This window comes from Podarcis bocagei (genome assembly GCF_964188305.1).
Source record: "Podarcis bocagei genome assembly, chromosome: 1".
Classification (NCBI taxonomy): Eukaryota; Metazoa; Chordata; class Lepidosauria; order Squamata; family Lacertidae; genus Podarcis; species Podarcis bocagei.
This window is the reverse complement of record NC_138125.1, coordinates 84896578-84912932: the sequence shown is the minus strand read 5'-3', so window position 1 is coordinate 84912932 and position 16355 is coordinate 84896578. Positions and strand designations below refer to the sequence as shown.

Genomic DNA, 16355 nt, shown 5'->3' with positions numbered 1-16355 from the left:
AAAAAGGGACGGGGGGGGGGAAACGAGAGTAAATTTCTGTCAGTTGGTGTCAATTAACAATGCTCCCAAGTAAGACTTGATTATCTGGCCATGTGTGTTTCAAAGGAGTCCTAATATAACCAAGGTAGGATTGGAAACTGCATTCCTTTTGTTATAGGTAGTGCCCGTCTCCTCCCTTCCGGAGACGGAGCGCTCGCATGCAAAGTGCAAGGAAAGCGCCCACAAGAACAAATAAGGCTGCAGTCCTAGGCGCACTTTACAGTACAAGGAAACAAGTCCCGTCGAACTCCAGTGGGATCGCCGCCTCTGTAAGCGTATAGGCTCACGAGAGGGGGCTACAATTCAGTGGCGATGCTTCCTAGCGATCAAATCCTGGTGAATTCATCGGAATGACTTCCGAGTAAGCACGCCTAGGACCGAAATGTAAAGGCGATGCGAAAGCTCGCCGAAGACAGGAAACGCAAATAATTAAAAATTGACTTCGGTCCCGGGAATCTTCCTCCATTGCCACCGGCGGAAGTTTTGCATGTTGAATTGCAATGTGAGCGCATCCTCGCAATGTAAAGGGATGGAGAGCGTGCCTGTCTCTTTTAATGGAAACCTGGCTTTGTTTATTATTTTAAGCAATATTTCCTTGTTTTCCCTTCTTATGCGGTTCCCCCTTTTTTTTTGTCTGTATCTCCTCTCCTCTCTCTCTTTTTTTCAAAAAAAGAAATTCTACAATGGAGTTTCCTATTGGATAGCCTCGGCTCCCTGATTGATGCCTGCCTCCCATTGGAGCCGTGCAGAAGCTGACATCACTTAGGGAAAAAGGGGCTGGGCTGGAGCGCACAGTTTGTCACCACCCAGCCTCCTTTGCCGTCGGCTGGGTGCAACTTCCATTTTAGGTGTTGGAGCTGAGCGAGGGGGGGAGGGCGAAAGAAAAAGCGAGAGAAAAGGTCCCGCAGGAAAAGGAGGAGGAGGAGGAGCAGGAGATCGCTGCAGCGCTCCTCGGTTTTTTTTCGTCGCCTTTTGTGTGCGCGCGCGCTGCTGCTGGTGTTTTTATATATATAAAAAAGCTCCCTTTGAGATTTTATTCTTGGAGTCTTTAGTGCTTTTGTTAGGAAACGGCACGCTTTTTTATTATTTTCCCCTCCCGCCCGCCCTCTGCCTTGCATTTGCAGCGGGACAAAAAGGCGTCTGGTCCCGTGCAGTCTCTACACGAAGTTGTCAAGCTGAATGATCAGAGGAGGAAACTGAGGAGCACTTGGGTCGGCGGCGACTCTCACGGACGCGAGGAAAGAAAAGCCTGCCTCTTCTCTCCAGCCCCCCCTCCCCGCCACACGCCTCTTTTTTTAAAAAAAACAAAACAAACCTGTAAGAAGGGAAGAAGTAAAACTTGCTTAGTTAGCATTCGAGAGAGGGGCTGCGCGATTCCCGAAGGGGAGAGTGCGGGGGGCAAAAAAGACAAAGGTAAGGCGGTGCATTACAATAAAAGCACCTCTCCCCTTCCTCCCTTGAAGAAAAACTTTTGTGTTGTGTGGAAGGTGGTGTGCATTGGAGGGCTGCTGGCTCCCCCCTTTCTCCTCCCCCTCCCTTTCTTGTGGCGACTGTAGGAGAGGAATGTGAGGGGAGTTCCTGGGGAAGGAGGTTTCCCTCCCCCGGTTTCCCAAGGTGCCGCTTCGGAAGAGAGGAGAGAGAGGAGTTGGGCCGCGCGCGTCGCTCTCCCTCGCGGCTCCCGTGTCAAACGCGCTCCGAAAGGCACCGGGCTGGGTGGATCCCATTTTGCTTCTCCCCAGGTGCGTTTGGGTGGGGGCCTCTTTCTCTTGTTCTCCAAAGGCTGCTTCGAAACGGACTCCCAAGTGAGCCGCTCGGAACTCGACTCTTCGGGTAGAAGGACGCAAAATTCCTCCTTCGTTTTTTCTTTTTTTAAAGTAGGGGCTGCTAGCCTCCGCCTTTCAGGGAGTGGGGAGTGGGCCTTTTGCCATCGGGCATTGAGAGGTAACTGGATTTTTATCTACTGGTCTAAGCAACCTTGCCTTTGTTTTAAAGGGTTGAGATTTTTCAAAAACGCTGAAGCCTTTTCGTCGGCTAGCCTTCCGGCGACTTGCGAACTTTTTTTTTTACACTACTTATTCCCTAAATCGTTAAAATATTTGGGGGCGTCTCTTTAAAAGCAGGAATGCTCATGAAACCAGCTGATGCTTAGCCTTAAATTTCATTAGGATGGGTCTCCCACTAGTCAGAAGTACCAGCGGCATTCAGGATCTTGGTTAGCTGTACCCTGAAATCTTTGTAAGAAACTTAACTGCATTTGCTCCCACATTTATCCCATCTCTGATTCTTTCATCCATCCCCTCTCTTGTTTTTCCCACTGTCCTTTCCCATTGTTGAATTTTAGGCTGCTTTTGGGCAGAGATGTGCCTCTGTTAACTCTAGAAAAGTGCGCTGATCCGGAATGTGTGAATGCCTGCCCCCCCCTAGAACTTGTGATTATATTTTGGATTTCTTATTATTCAAGACAGGAGTTCAAAGGGGGACTCCTGGGGAAAGCATGCTCTGGATTCTGGATCTTGTGGAGGATGTGGATCCCAGACAAAGATGCTAACATCCAAAAGCAATTTTCACAGATCACCATACCCGTATTGTGCTGAGTGGATAGAATAGCAAAAGGAGGAGCAATTCCCAATGCAGCTGTCGGAGAGAGTTGGTTGAGTTCCTGTACTGTCTGTTCTGTGCCATTTTGTTTCTTCTGCTGTTGCTTCTCCAGGTCCTCTGAGGTAGAGAATCCAGTGGAATTGCAGTACAGTAGTAACCTGCCTTGGCCACCAAGCCCTTAAGAAAGCTCACTCTGTGAGGCCCGAACACAAAGACACTTCAAAAAGGAGCAGGGAGGGGCTTTCTGTGTTTGGGTCTAACAAAACAAGACAGGGCATCTTGTGAGTTCAGAAGTCTTCCTATAACACAATCATATGTATCTAAAATGTTAGAAATCCTGGCTTTCTGCCAGTGGGAACAAATGCGTGCAGTAGAAGAGATTGTCCTGTCCTCCAGTACAAAGGAAGTATGGGATTGGCAGAGTGCAGGCACTCTCCCTGCCTCCTTTGAGATCTACAGAGAAATGCCTTAATATGAAAGGACTGGTAGTTATGGGGCTCTTGCCACTATCACTCTTCCCCTTTTGCTTTGTGGTAGTACCACTTGGGCTGAATATACATTTCCTGGAGAGGTGAGCAGCGGTGAGCAGCCACTGATCTTTTCTATAGTCCAGGCTTTGGGAGAGAGAAGCCCGTGAACAGACTAGCGAAGGTTTCTTGTGGCAGTGGAGATGGATCCTATATAGCTTAGCCCTCATGCTTTTGCGGTGGTCCCTTTGGGGTGGTGGGGAGGGACAAATTGGCGGGTGGTGGGGTGTCACCTAAGCTCCATCTGAGTGGAGTAAATAGACTGAACCAGTGAAAACTCATTGACTCCTTTTCTGCACCTGTATGGACTGAGTCCAAAAATGTTTCTGGCCAGCCTAGTGGATGACTCGGTGGGAACATGAAACCCTTTCAGAAAAGTAGCGCGTAAACACATATGAGTACTCTGTAAAGCTCATGGCCGCCTTTTGAGGAAGCAAAGTTCAGCACTCTGGTACCTGAGTTGCAGACTGCTTGCTTGCACTCTGGGGTGGGGCAGTGTGCTAGGCTGAGCACATGCTGAGGGGAATTTCCCTCACCTCCATTTTAAAGAGAAGCATGACTTCTCAAAGGCCAGCAGTAAGTCGATGGTAGAAAGGCAGCTGCAGCTCCCACCTTAAGAGAAGGTCATAATAAACCTTAACTTCCTGAGCTAAGGAACTTTTTAGGACTATATTGTAGTGGACAGTGTTGCATGTGAATAAGGTAGTTCTGTGTTACTTAGCCAAAAGGTCCCCTGGTTATAAAATCCATAAGAAGTGTCATCTGTTAGCTATATCTGTAGTCAAGAACTGCATGCTTAATCTCTGCTTGAGATACCTTGCAGGGTTGTTGTGATTATAATAAAATTGAATAACCCCATATGTGCCATCTAGAGCTCCTTTGAGAAAGGGTGGGGTGCAGCATGATAAACATGGTGCTGCCATAAAGGGCCACAATCTGGAGATTGTGGGGAAGCTGTGGCCTTCCAGTTATTGCTGGAGTACAATTTCCATCATCCCTGAGCATTTGCTGGTCTGGCTGGGTCTGGTGGGAATCTTGAGTCCCATCAACATTTGAAGGGTCACTGGCTCCCCATCCCTGATAAAAGGAGCATCAGCCTTGTGCATCTTGGATTTTAGCTGCACTACTGGTTTTGCACACCTTGTGTTACTTTCATCAAGCCCATAGTAATCTGGAATGGGCTGGGGACAGGCTTCTGTGCTTAGCTAGCAAGGTTGAAAATTTGAGAGAGGACAGTGATGCAAGGCAGAACAAATGTGTCTTGACAGCTCAGTGGTAAAGTGGGGGACAGGGTTGAACAGGAACAGGCAATAGCAGCGGAACTTGCCATACCACACTTGGTTCCTCTCCTCATATTGGCTCTAGATGGGGATATTCCATTTTTATATCTGCATATAGTGCTCCTAACTTTCATTTTTGAGAAGTGGCAGACCTGGCTGGGATGGCTTCTGCAGTTTTTCATTTGCTTAAATCTTGAAGTGGGCTTAAGTGTGGAAGTGGCAAGCTTGGAAATCTTGCAGTTGCTGAGTTTTGGGTGTGCGGCTAGTTGCATGGTAGAAAGATCTCATCCACAATGATGTTTGTTGTTTCTGAAATGCTGGCAAAGGCCCTGGGTGGACTTCTACTTATTTTTATACTTGTCCTTGAATCTGAAATTTGCCAAGCTAATTATTTATACATGTGGAAAGCAAGTGTCCCTTTGATAAAATGACTTGCAAACTGTCTGTAAATGGAAAAGGAGAGTGTATTGAAAGTCTGCAGGTTAAAATGGCTCCCCCCCCCCACATGAATTGAACAGTGTTATCTGTGCAGCTGCTGATATCAGTAGTTGGAAGGCCAGATAGGTTTAATGAGTTACTGTGATATTGTTGCCAGCAGGAGCAGTGGGTAGTAGTAGGAGGGTGGGTTGGACTGGCAAACAGGGAGAATGGAGTGAATGGTTCATGATTCTGTAACATGAACTGTGTGAACTTGGCTGTCTTTGTTCTTGCCATAGGATTTTGCAATTGAAGCAGTTGCTTCCACATAGCTCAAAACTGAGTTTGTCTTAATAGCTTGTAAGAATGTTTGGTTGGGAGATCATCCTCTGCTAGGTTCTACTTTAGGTGGAAGGGAAGGTTAAGTGGTGTAGAGTGGTGGTTTTATTCATAAGTGTTCTGCCTGATGAAAGATGGTAGTTAATGAATGGTCTTCAGATTCAAAAGAATTTGGAAAGCCTTTGCTTCTTATAAATACACCCACCGACTGCTGTTAGTCTTATCCGGATATCTGTATACTAAAACTTGAGATCTGGAGCTGAAATCCTATAATGTCAAGGAGGTCATTAAGGGATGGTGACAATACCAGTGATGCTTGCACATTCCTCCATGATGAAGTAGGACTTGCTGGGGTGTTGGCTAATCAAGGGGCTTCTGAGTTGCTTTTAGAGCTATTCTGGGTTTAGTGACAGGAGGGGAGCTTGCAGAATAGATCTGGTGGTTGCCATTACCTGAGTCATCAAAGCATGAGCCACAGCTGTCTGACTTAGGGAAGTACTAACCATGGTGGCTTTACCCTCTAGTAGTGTTTCCTATTTTGTGGGCTGTATGCAACCACAAGAACTAAGAAGAAGAAAGTGGGCAGGACATTCAGAAAGCATCGGGTGAATTACGGAAGAGAGCCTGTTTGCATTCATGCCTTGTTATCCTTAACTTCCATTTATTTGTTCCTTGGGTGTCTTATGTCCCACTTCTCCATCTGGTCAAAATTGTAACTTGCATGTTCCTTGAGATACACTTCTGTTGTCTCCACATCCCCGTTAGCTCTTTGGCTATGTGAGAAATGGGGATGGCCATAAAATGCATAAGAAATACCTTTTATCAGCCAAACCTGTAGTTAAGAATTGCATACTTATCTCTTTTGTAAAAGCACACTTGAGGATTTTTGAAATTTTATTTTTACCTATTTATCCTGCTCTGCAACATATTCTGACAGGCTGGCACATGTTAGTTCCATTGCAAAACCTCTCATCTGTCATTCTCAAGTGAGACTTTAGCTCATCCATGTAGTTGACTTGGACTTTGGATATTCTGGGTGGGGAACAGAGGACAGTGGGAGTCTTGTGGATATTGTATTCCCAGTATGGACTTGTAAGTGCTGCCTTCTGGCTTCACTTCTTATAGCTGGAACTCTGAGACAGGTCTGGGGAGACAAGACAAGTGGAATGGTGATGCTGGGAGGAACAAACCACTACTGACAGCGAGACCATTAGTTCTCCCTCTTGATTTTCCTGAAACCTAGTTTCAGGGCAAATGTAGGGAAGGTGCATGTGATGTTATGGAAAGAGACTTGCTCAAACTGACTTTGTAACACCGGGATGATTCTGCTGATGGTGTATATTGCCATTAGAAGCCAATCTCCTGGCCCTTCTCTTAAGTGCAGCCTTGGCTGTTCTTGTGGCTAAGTAGAAGCAAGTCCTCATGACACACCCTTCTGCAGTTCTTCAACTTACAGCTACTTCCAGCACCCACAATCTCCAAACACAGAGTGTGGCTTGCCAGACAGTTCTGCTGCTGCTGCATTCTCCACAAGTAAAAACAAAAGTCCTAACAACCTATAGAACACGGGGGCAGGGGCAGAGCCTGTGGCCCTTCAGATGTTGTTGGATTCCCCTCAACCCCAGTCAGCATAGCCAATGGTTGGGGATGATGAGAGTTGTGGTTTTGCAACTGGTGGGCCACTCCTGCTGTGAAATATGCCATGCTACGCTTTCTGATGCTGTGTTTGATTGGCCGATGGCTAACCCTTTGTGACTGGTTGGATTCCAATGTTGTCATAGACTTTTAAGGTTTGGTCCTGACCCCATGGCATATGGATTAAGAGCCGATTCATGCATAAAAATATAATGTGTGCAGTACACACATCTGGAAAGTACAGAAAGGCTGAGTGGAGCACCAGGGTTGGCAGCAGCTCCCTGTCAGGTGGCAAAGCTGGGTTTGCTGGCCTATAATGGGTGAAACAGCCCAAGAACCAAGGTGGCAGAAAACATGATTGTGCCCATCTTCTTTATAGAGATTACTGTCATTTACCATGAAGAGGGCAAAAGTTGATACCATTACCTTTGGGAGGGCGGGGGGGTTGTTGTCTTTTTTTACATACAAGATTTTTACAGCGACCAGCAAGCTAAACTAAATAGGTTCTCTTGCTTCCCCACCCCTCTTCTCCTCCCCCCACCCTTCCAAATTCCTGCTTGGGGGGGGGAGACGACTCTTGCTTAATATACCCAGAGACCAGCTGTATTGCAACATTAGTGTGTTGCAGGTCTTGGAAATACTTTCAAATCAGCAACCCCCTACTCCTCCCATGGTTGAAACCAGCCTCCTTTAATGGAAGGGCAATTCGGCACAGTCCTGTCTGCATGTTAATCGGCACGCCCCTTTCCCTGCCCTCTAGAGTAGTACATACATTTTTTCTGAACATGTTGTTGCATGCACTGCTTACACTGCCTTGCTTATGAATCAAGCAAGCTGGTTTTGTCTGGGTGATGGAGAAGCCTGTGCTACTTGCTTCTAGTTGGCCTGAATGTCTTGTTTGAGCCACTCCCGTCCAGAAGAGTTGAACTGATTTGCTTTGATAATCTATCTGTTTTCTACCCACCTCCTTTGATTTCCCCCTCCTATGTCTGCTTGTCCAGGGGTTCCCAAACTGGCCCGCAAGCTTCATTCAACTAGCCACAGCATGGTTCTGTGAAGAGCACTTAACCATTTGAATTCTATGGAATAGAACTTGTAATGCAATAAAATATAATGTAAGAGATAAAAATACAGTTTTGAAAATTGTACAGCACCACGAGCTTTACAATTCCTGCAACAGGCATTAGATAGATAGATAGATAGAAAGATAGATAGATAGATAGATAGATAGATAGATAGATAGATAGATAGATAGAAGTGGTCTGCCAGGACCTTCAGCAATTTTTGGGTGATCTGTGGGAAAAAATTTGTGGGACCCACTGTGCTAGTTGTCATTGCCCTTTACTTGCTGATGCCCTCCTTGGGTGGGCCTATCAGTCATTGGCACACAGGAAATGTCACATCAGATTTCTTCCGCATTGAGTAATGTGTCTGGGTATGAGAGGGTGCCTGGCTAACTCACAACTGTTATCTGTAGTAGCTGTGAAAATAACACAGCTGATTTTTCATAATGTCATAAGCAGCTTCTAGGTATTATACATCTGAGTTATCTATAGGAGGGGAGTTCCGAAAATGTTCTCACTGTTAGGAACCTTTAGTGCATTGGTGTCCCAATCTAAGGAAGGCTTATCGCCATATATAGTGTCTGTCACTTGCCAGGTAGTAGGATTGAGGTTTGATGTGCTCAAGTCAAAGAGTAACTTAATAGGTGTGCCTGTGGTCTAGGTGTGAGTGACAGCATTCTGGTGTTTAGCTAGTGAGGTGTGGGGAGGAGGTAAAATGAATATGTTTAAAGAGGGAACATTAGGAGGTAAATGCTCAGCTTTGTGTCCCTGGTTGGCAGAAGGAACAGAGAGTATGAGTGAGTCTGGAGTTGTTAAAGGAGGCAACTGCTCCACAGCTGTAAAAGAAAAGCATAGATTAGGAATCATTTGGGGAGTAAGTCTGGGTGTCAGTGCCGTGCTCCCTCAGAATTATCGTCCTGCACCCTTGCTCCTTTCAGGCAAGGCAAAATTTAGTGTTCCCTAGGCAAACTTGCCTTCTCTTTCCTGCAAGTTTCTAAACACAATGTCATTTCCTGTCTGACCAGGAAATCCTTGTTTGCTTCCTTCCTTTCTGCCTGAACAACAAAAGGGCTTGCTTTGAAAGCTTTTTGCATGACGTTGATGTTTCCTCCCACTTCCCCACCAACTAAATGAGTAGTTCTATGTCTCTTTAGTTTTAAGCCACCTAATTTCAACTGTAGCTAGTTTTCTATTTTGCTGGGCTTTGTGTATCTGGGTTGGGCCAAGACTAGTATGTGAAATTTGCAGTGGGATGCAGATGTAGCTGAGTGGAAAACACAGGGTGTTGTGTGTATATATGAGGGATTCAAGGGATGCATATTCCTGTCTCCCGCTCAAAATGCTGCAATGGATATGTCTTCAAAACATCACCAGTGCTGTAATGAACACCTATTTCTGTAGTGAACTGAGGACTGAGTGACTTAATCTGCTAGGCAGGGGGATTCCTGTGAAATGTGTGTCTTGCATCGGTGACATGTCCTCTAGCTTGATCCTTCAGATTTAATAAATAGCCGGATTTTTCTGACCTGGAAAAGTGAAATTGTCCCCCCTGCCCCCACCCCACAGGAGGCCTCCCATCAAAGCCTGAGAACAGAATTAAATCAAATACTTAAAGCTTGTGAAGAGTGGCCATGCTATATAGTGAGATTACATTTTTATTCCCTAAAACTGTTCAGTGCCTGCTAGGTGGAAGGTAATGCGTCTCTTTGTCCTGTGCCCCCCACAGAGTAAAGAAAGAATTTCTGTCCTGAGAAATGGATGCTTCTACTAGTAGTTGTGTGTAGGTGTTACTGCAAAGGCCAGCCTCTTTTTTTCCCCTTTGGGAGAGTGAGCACCGTGTCTGCAAGACTTTTGTCAACAACAGCAACAACAACAAGAGAGTGGGCTGATGGCAGTAACAGGGGCAGTGCTGCAGATCATATCTACTCTAGCTAACAGTTTTGGGTGCCTGAATATGAAATTGCCCAGAGCCCACACCCACAGCAGTTTGGCGTCATGCAACATTTGATCCTGCTCTTGTGCATGTACCAAAAGAATAGACCTGCAGCACTTGTTATTCCAGATCTGTGCCCACACTCTTCCTGTTTGCTAGCCAAACTTACCAGGTTGTTTGCAGGTTGTTGTATATGGCTTTGATCTTGCATACAGGTTGGAGAAAGAGGAAATGGCCTGGACCACGTGGGCTATGACACAGGGGCTTTTTTGAGTTTTGCTCTGTGGGTTAGTTGGGGCCTGAGTTAGACTGAATGTTGTGTGTCTTTGATCACCCCTAGGACATAATGCAGCACCTTCATGATAGGGGTATGCCCTGCCCCGGTAAGTGGGGAGGGGCCATAGCTCAGTGGTAGAGCACATGCTTTGCATGCAGAAAACCCCAGGTTCAACCCCTGGCACACACACCTCCAGTTTAGTTAAAAGATCAGGTAGCAGGTGATGGAAGGCATCTCTGCCCGAGATGCTGAAGAGCTGCTGTCAGCAATAGTGTACCAGTATTAGGCTTGATGGGCAAATAGTCAGACCTGGTAAAGAGCAGCTTCTTATGTTGCTCTCACACAGTGATCCAGTCTATGAGAATAGGGACGTTACAAGGTGGGGCTTGTGAAATAAAGAAAGGAGACGATGACTCAAGCATCACTGTTAGGGCTGTCTATTCTGCCTAGGCATGGAGCTCGTTTTAACAATCCCAAGTCCGGTGAGGAAAAGGTGAATGCAATGGCTAGTGCAAAGTCTACGAGGGACCCGGAAAACCCTTCCTCCAATCACTGGAAATCCTAGTCAACAACATTCTTGTTTTGCAAGCTTTCACAAAGCACCCCCCCCCCCATACTTTCACACTTACCTCCACACCTATTAAGGGTCAGAAGCTTGCTTCTGTGCTTTTTCTTTAATTGAAAGCTGCAATTTTCAAGAAGATGGATTCTGTATCTCATTGTAGCATGCACACGTTAACCATGTGTATTTTTAGGGGGCGCCAGATTCTGAGACAAGGAAACTCACATTCTGCCATCAGAATTGGGTTGATGATGATCTATTTTTTCTACTTTTTTCCTTTAGAGACCCAATCATACAAGATGGAGACTTTCAAACCACTGACATTTGGGGAGAAACAGGTGACAGAGTACAGAGCATTGAAAGGATGTGAGAGTTTTGTGTGTAGATTTGTTAAAAGCTTTTTTCCGAACAGCACGGAAAAGGACTAACTCAGAACTATTGGAAGCCCGCATAGCCCCCCCAACATTTCCAGACAAGATTGTTGCAGTTCTCAAGGCTTTCTGTGTAACTATTACGACTGAAGAAATTATTAGCTCTGAGGAATTCCCGAATGGAAAAGATGCAGGCTCCTGCAGAAAGGGTTTTCTCAAAAGTTAAGCTGTCCCTTAATGTCGCTTACATCTTCAGATCAGTTACTAGCTTGATTTATTTTTGCAGCCAACATTCATTGTCTCCTTTCCTTCCTGAGATGTAGCTTAGCCAGCTGATGACACAGTTCCTAGTGCAACCATTTGCAGGGCACTGAAGGAGGCATTTCCTTCATGCAGTGCCTTGGTTGAGACCAAGCCTCCACAACTCCACAAGTGCCCTGCTGGGTCAGACCAAAGGCCCATCCAGTCCAATATCCTGTTCTCACAGTGGCCAGTCAGATGGAGGCCTGTGGGGAAACCTGCAATTAGGGCCTGAGCATAACAGCATTCTTCCCCATTTGTGATTCCCAGCAAATGGTATTCAGAGGCATCCTGCCCCGGACACTGGAGGCAATCATAGCTGCAGTTGCTAGTAGCCACTGGTCCTCCACAAAAAAAATTCATCTTGGCTGTTGCTGGAAATTGTGGGGCTGCATTCCTGGGCTATGAAAATGGACCTATGCCATGTATCTTGAATTTCTCTGAGGCAGCCGCAAACATTTGGGCACCTGAGACCAAACACATTCACTTGGTTGTCGCTCTGTTCAAGCACCAGCTAGCTGGTCCTTTAAGGGCTGAATGTCAGGTTTGCTGAGAGAGCTCGTGCTTGTGCCCCATGCTTGCGATGCAGAGTTTGAGGCATGGCAGCCAGCCTGCATAAGTATGTTTGTTTTAAGCTCCCTTGTGTACATAGGCATTTGGCCTAAGAATTATATATCTGCTGTAGTGCTAGGTGCAGGGAGGATAGCAGTTTTTGGGGTTTTGGACGCTGCTTTTGTAGCTGTTTGATCCTGGAACTGGGACACCAGGGCAGGCAGCCTTTTGCTGGGGGTGCCAGGAGCACAGTCGGCAGCTGCTCCCATCTCAAACATGCAGAGTTTCCTGCAAAGTTGGTACTGGCTGCTTTGGCCAAAACTCTCCATATAGTGTTGTGATGCTCTGTGCCTTAGGCCAAACTAGCCTCTGGCTGAGGTGAAATAAGGAGGAAGAAAAGAAGCTTTTATCTCCAAAGTTAATGCAGAAAGCCTAGGTAGGTGTGCTAGCTACCTTTCCCTCCTCGCATGAAAAGAGCATGCAAAATTTAGTCAGCTGGGCGTTGGCCATCGGACCGCTCCCCAGGGGCTGCTTCCTGCAGACAGTATCCAGGGCAGGCTATGATTCCTCCTGGCGAATGTTGCTGTCTGCAGAGGACTTTGCTCCTGTGCAGCTGATAGGCAGGGCCTTATCTCGAAGAACGCCAAGATTCTATTTGCCTTAAGGCTGTAATTGGCTTTTCTCCCTGAATGTGTTTTGAAGCAGAGTAGTGCTGGAACGGAACACCTGCAAATGAGTTTTTGAGGTATCTTTATAACAAAGGGACTGTTTTGATCCCACCGAGGAACACGCATGCCAGCCTCGAAGTGATTGTACAGGGAATCGTGACTGGTTTGTCGACGTGGAATGTTATCACCACGTTGCTTTGTGCTTTTATAGGTAACGCTGAGCCAGGAGTTGCCGTATGTCTGGTTGCGGCGTCCTTGTAGCAAAATGGCCAACTTGGTAATTACCAGTTCTTCTCCTCCTCCCTCTCTCCTTCCACATTCTCCCCTACATCCTTGAAGCTTCAGCCCCTTCGAGCCAAGCAGCCGCCTCTTCAGTCAAATCCTGCCTTGGCTTTGGCGGGGTGGGTGGGGGTTGGGGTGGGGAAGGAGGAGGGAGCCAGGAAGGGTTGTTTTTCCTCTAACATGATAAGGAGCACTGCTGGGTAAAGTGGGAGCTCTTGCTCCTGATTGGTGGCCAGGCTGCCCTGGAATGCTCTGGCCCGTTTCCCAGAATCCAGTACTCTGTGTTTGTTTGTTTCTGAGCCTGAGGTCTGGTGCTACTGTGACAGGAAATGGGGAAGCTGGAGGGGAGGTGGTGGTTGGGGGGGGGCGCGTAGAGAAGGGAGATGTCTGTGTATGTGCCTGTGAAATCCCTTTGTCCCCAGAGCTCAGCTGCAAATTCCCACAGAGGGGGAAAAGTGGCCTTTTGTGTTGCGAAAGATTTTTCAACTCCCAACTTGCAAAGCTCCTGTGCTTGGAGGCTGGGAGCGTTGAATTCTTCCTGACTGACTGCCTCAACCATAGATCTGTCCCCTCCCTCTCAGGGGGAGGAAAATAGAACTTGTATGAGATGAGATATCTTGGATGGCGTGTTTCTTCTGTGGCTGTGTATACATAAATTAAATTATGGGAGCTCCCAGTGCACATTGGGCACAGCCAGTGTGTACAACGCTTGGTTCTTCTGGTAGATGCATGCATCTGTCACAGATATGTATCCTACCAGTGCTGCTGATAAATACTAGTAGTAATCTGACTTAAGGCAGCAGTGAAGCACTCCTAGCTCAGATATATGCAGTCAATCCTGTACCACCTTCAGGTATAGAAATGCCACTCCCCAATCAGCCACAGTTACATTGATGACTAGTGTGGTGCTTGGTTTAGGTTTTTCAAGTTAACAAGTACCCAAAGGCCCAATGAATAGTTGTACTTGCGCAAGCATCTTCTATAGTTTTAGCAGCTGTGGGGCTGTATACTTTGTGAACCGTAATTAATCTACTGATCCTAGGTGTCTTTGAGGGAGTACATTCCCTCCTCTCCATGATGAACCATAACCCCAATTTTCCAACTTTCCTGGTTTTTATTATTTATACCCTAGCCCCTGTATAGTCCAGAATATTGGACAAAAGGTGAAAGCATTATACTGTCCATTCCTTTTGCAAGAAACTTGTCTGGTCCTGCCTTTGAAGTGGTGTTTTGCTAATGAATGATGTCATAGCAGTGACTGACATTTAGGAAAGCAAGGCCGAAAGAAGGCTAGAATGATTCACCCATTATCTGGAGAAGGAACTTCCTGGTTCATTTCTAAGCTCTTTTCATCTTCCTTTGTGGAAAAGTGATTGGCGGACAGAAAATAATTTGGAAATGCAGACTAGTATAACTTTGATAGGTCAGAAATGTGTCTGTACGAAAAGTAGCAGCAAAGACAGGAGCTGATCTTGGCCATATTTCATAAACCTAAAATGATTAATGTTGGAAAACATTTTTTAAAAAATATTCTCCAAGTACAGTTAAAGTTTAACATTATTGTACCCGCACTGTGGGGGGCATGGATATGCTGCTAAAAGAATGTGGGTTATACTCACCCTGCAAAGTAGCCTAGAGTTATAGCCATTCTGGGTGGGTGGGGGGGGGTGAGCAAACCTGCAGCGCAGACTCCCAGTGGTCGGTCTTCTGGCATGTTGCCTCCCTTCCCACCCCAAAGGAGATGCAGAGTGCGCGCGCGCGCGCACACACACACACACACATACTGTGAAGTTGTTTGTAGTACTAGTGCAATGAAGGGATGGAGCAGGTGAAGGGAGCCAGGGAAACAACTAAGGGTTTTGTCAGTGAGTAGTCTGGGAACAAAGCCAACCTGCTGAGAAAGAGGCATACACCTGGCATATGAGATTGGTGCCTAGACCTCCCTGCATAACACTAGAACTTGTGGACTTCCAATGAAGCTGAGTGTTGGAAGATGCAGGACCGAAACAAAGCAAACACTTCCTCATGCAGCACATGGTTAAACTATGGAACCTGCTCCCACAGGAGGCGGTGGTGGCTTTAAAAGAGGATGGATGAGGCAAATCCATGGAGGATAAGACTAGCAGTGACTACCAGCCACAATGGCTATGTTCTGCCCCCATTGTCAGAAGGACTATGCCTCTGAATACCCGTGGCAAGGGATCACAGGTGGCCAGAGTGGTGGTGTGCTCAGGTCCAGCTTGCATGTGGGCATCTGGCTGGCCACTGTTAGAACAACATTCTCCCATTGCGTGCTTCTGTTGTTATGCTGCTTTGTCACCAGAAATGGGTGGTCTCTGGTGCTATGTTTGTGCGCACTTTTCCCTTTACCCCCAGGATCAGTCCTTGTGGATCCACCCATACCACTAATGTCCTGGCTTGACTAATTAGATGGGCAGGTGTTGCTTGGCTGGCTCCAAAATGAGTGGTGTTAGTGGCCTCAAGAGTTATTGTGCTGTCTTAATTGTGACCTGTCTGTAGTCTCCATGTCTCCTCATTGCAGCCTCTTAGCCAGTTATCCTGCTAGCAGCTAGCCCATGACTAGTCATTCCACACTGGTGCATGTTGACAGTGGTCCTCTGTAACTTACCTGTTGAACACAGATGGAATGTGGGTGGTACCGCTGTTCTTGGCTATCTGGGACTGTGGATACAAGCTGTTCAGAAATGGGGAGTGGACACCTCACTTTTCCTACATCTTTCTAGTTCATGGCATTTACCAGTGAGGCAACCCTCAAACAGGGACGCACAAAACCCTCCTTTGACTGCCCAGAAGGACAGCTGCCCTGCAGTCAGATTGCTGGCATACCACTGGAACAATCCCTTCCCTCTGTTCTGCTGCCGACTCGGCACCATTTCCTTTCCTGTTGTGTGTATGCTCCACACTCCCTTCCCTCCTCCCTCCACCTCAGAACTGCTGCTCCCTTCCTGTCAGATGTGGGGTGTAACCTTGGTCTGAGCAGGCCGGGGCTCATGTTTCTTGGTGTGTACTTCGCTGTTGCTTCATGGAGTTGGACTCTTCTTCTCCTTCAGCCCATCCCAAAAACTGTGTTGTAGCTGGTTTTGTACATTTCCCCCAAGCTAACTTGAACTTCCAGAAAAGGGAGAGAGGCCAGCTCCTGTTACAGACATGGATCCGCATTGAAACCACAAGGGGGTTGTCGGTTTGAGCCCCACCATGGGCAAAATATACCTGCACTGCAGGGGGTTGGTTGGACTAGATGACTCCTGTGGTCCCAACTCTATGATTCTATAGGTTTTAGAGTTTTGATCTCTCATTTGATTTCTATTTATGCCCCACACTCAGATAAATCCTAAAGCTAGTCCCCCCCTTTGTTTAACTGCTGCTTTCCCATGCATAAAATGTATTTATCCTCATTACGGAATTGTGTTTCGAACTGTCCTTGAGGCATGTCGGGGCCTTGAGTAGATGGATTTACTCCCTTCCCTCCCTCTTGATCTCATGTCTTCCG

At 46.7% G+C, this 16355-nt stretch overlaps 1 protein-coding gene across 10 annotated transcripts in view; it reads left to right on the top strand.

Moving 5' to 3' along the window:
• Positions 1 to 861: 861 nt before the first annotated feature.
• The window catches only part of CTNND1 (catenin delta 1), a 62447-nt gene continuing 46953 nt past the window's right edge, over positions 862 to 16355 (top strand). For 4 of the 10 annotated variants that reach the window (XM_081170775.1, XM_081170779.1, XM_081170776.1 and 1 more), the window contains exon 1: positions 862 to 1452. The gene's annotated coding sequence lies outside the window, so the exon portion shown is untranslated. Of the gene's footprint in view, positions 1453 to 1632; positions 1779 to 1849; positions 1981 to 16355 lie in introns of those variants that run through there. The other 6 variants (XM_081170780.1, XM_081170777.1, XM_081170778.1 and 3 more) reach the window with 4 other exon arrangements.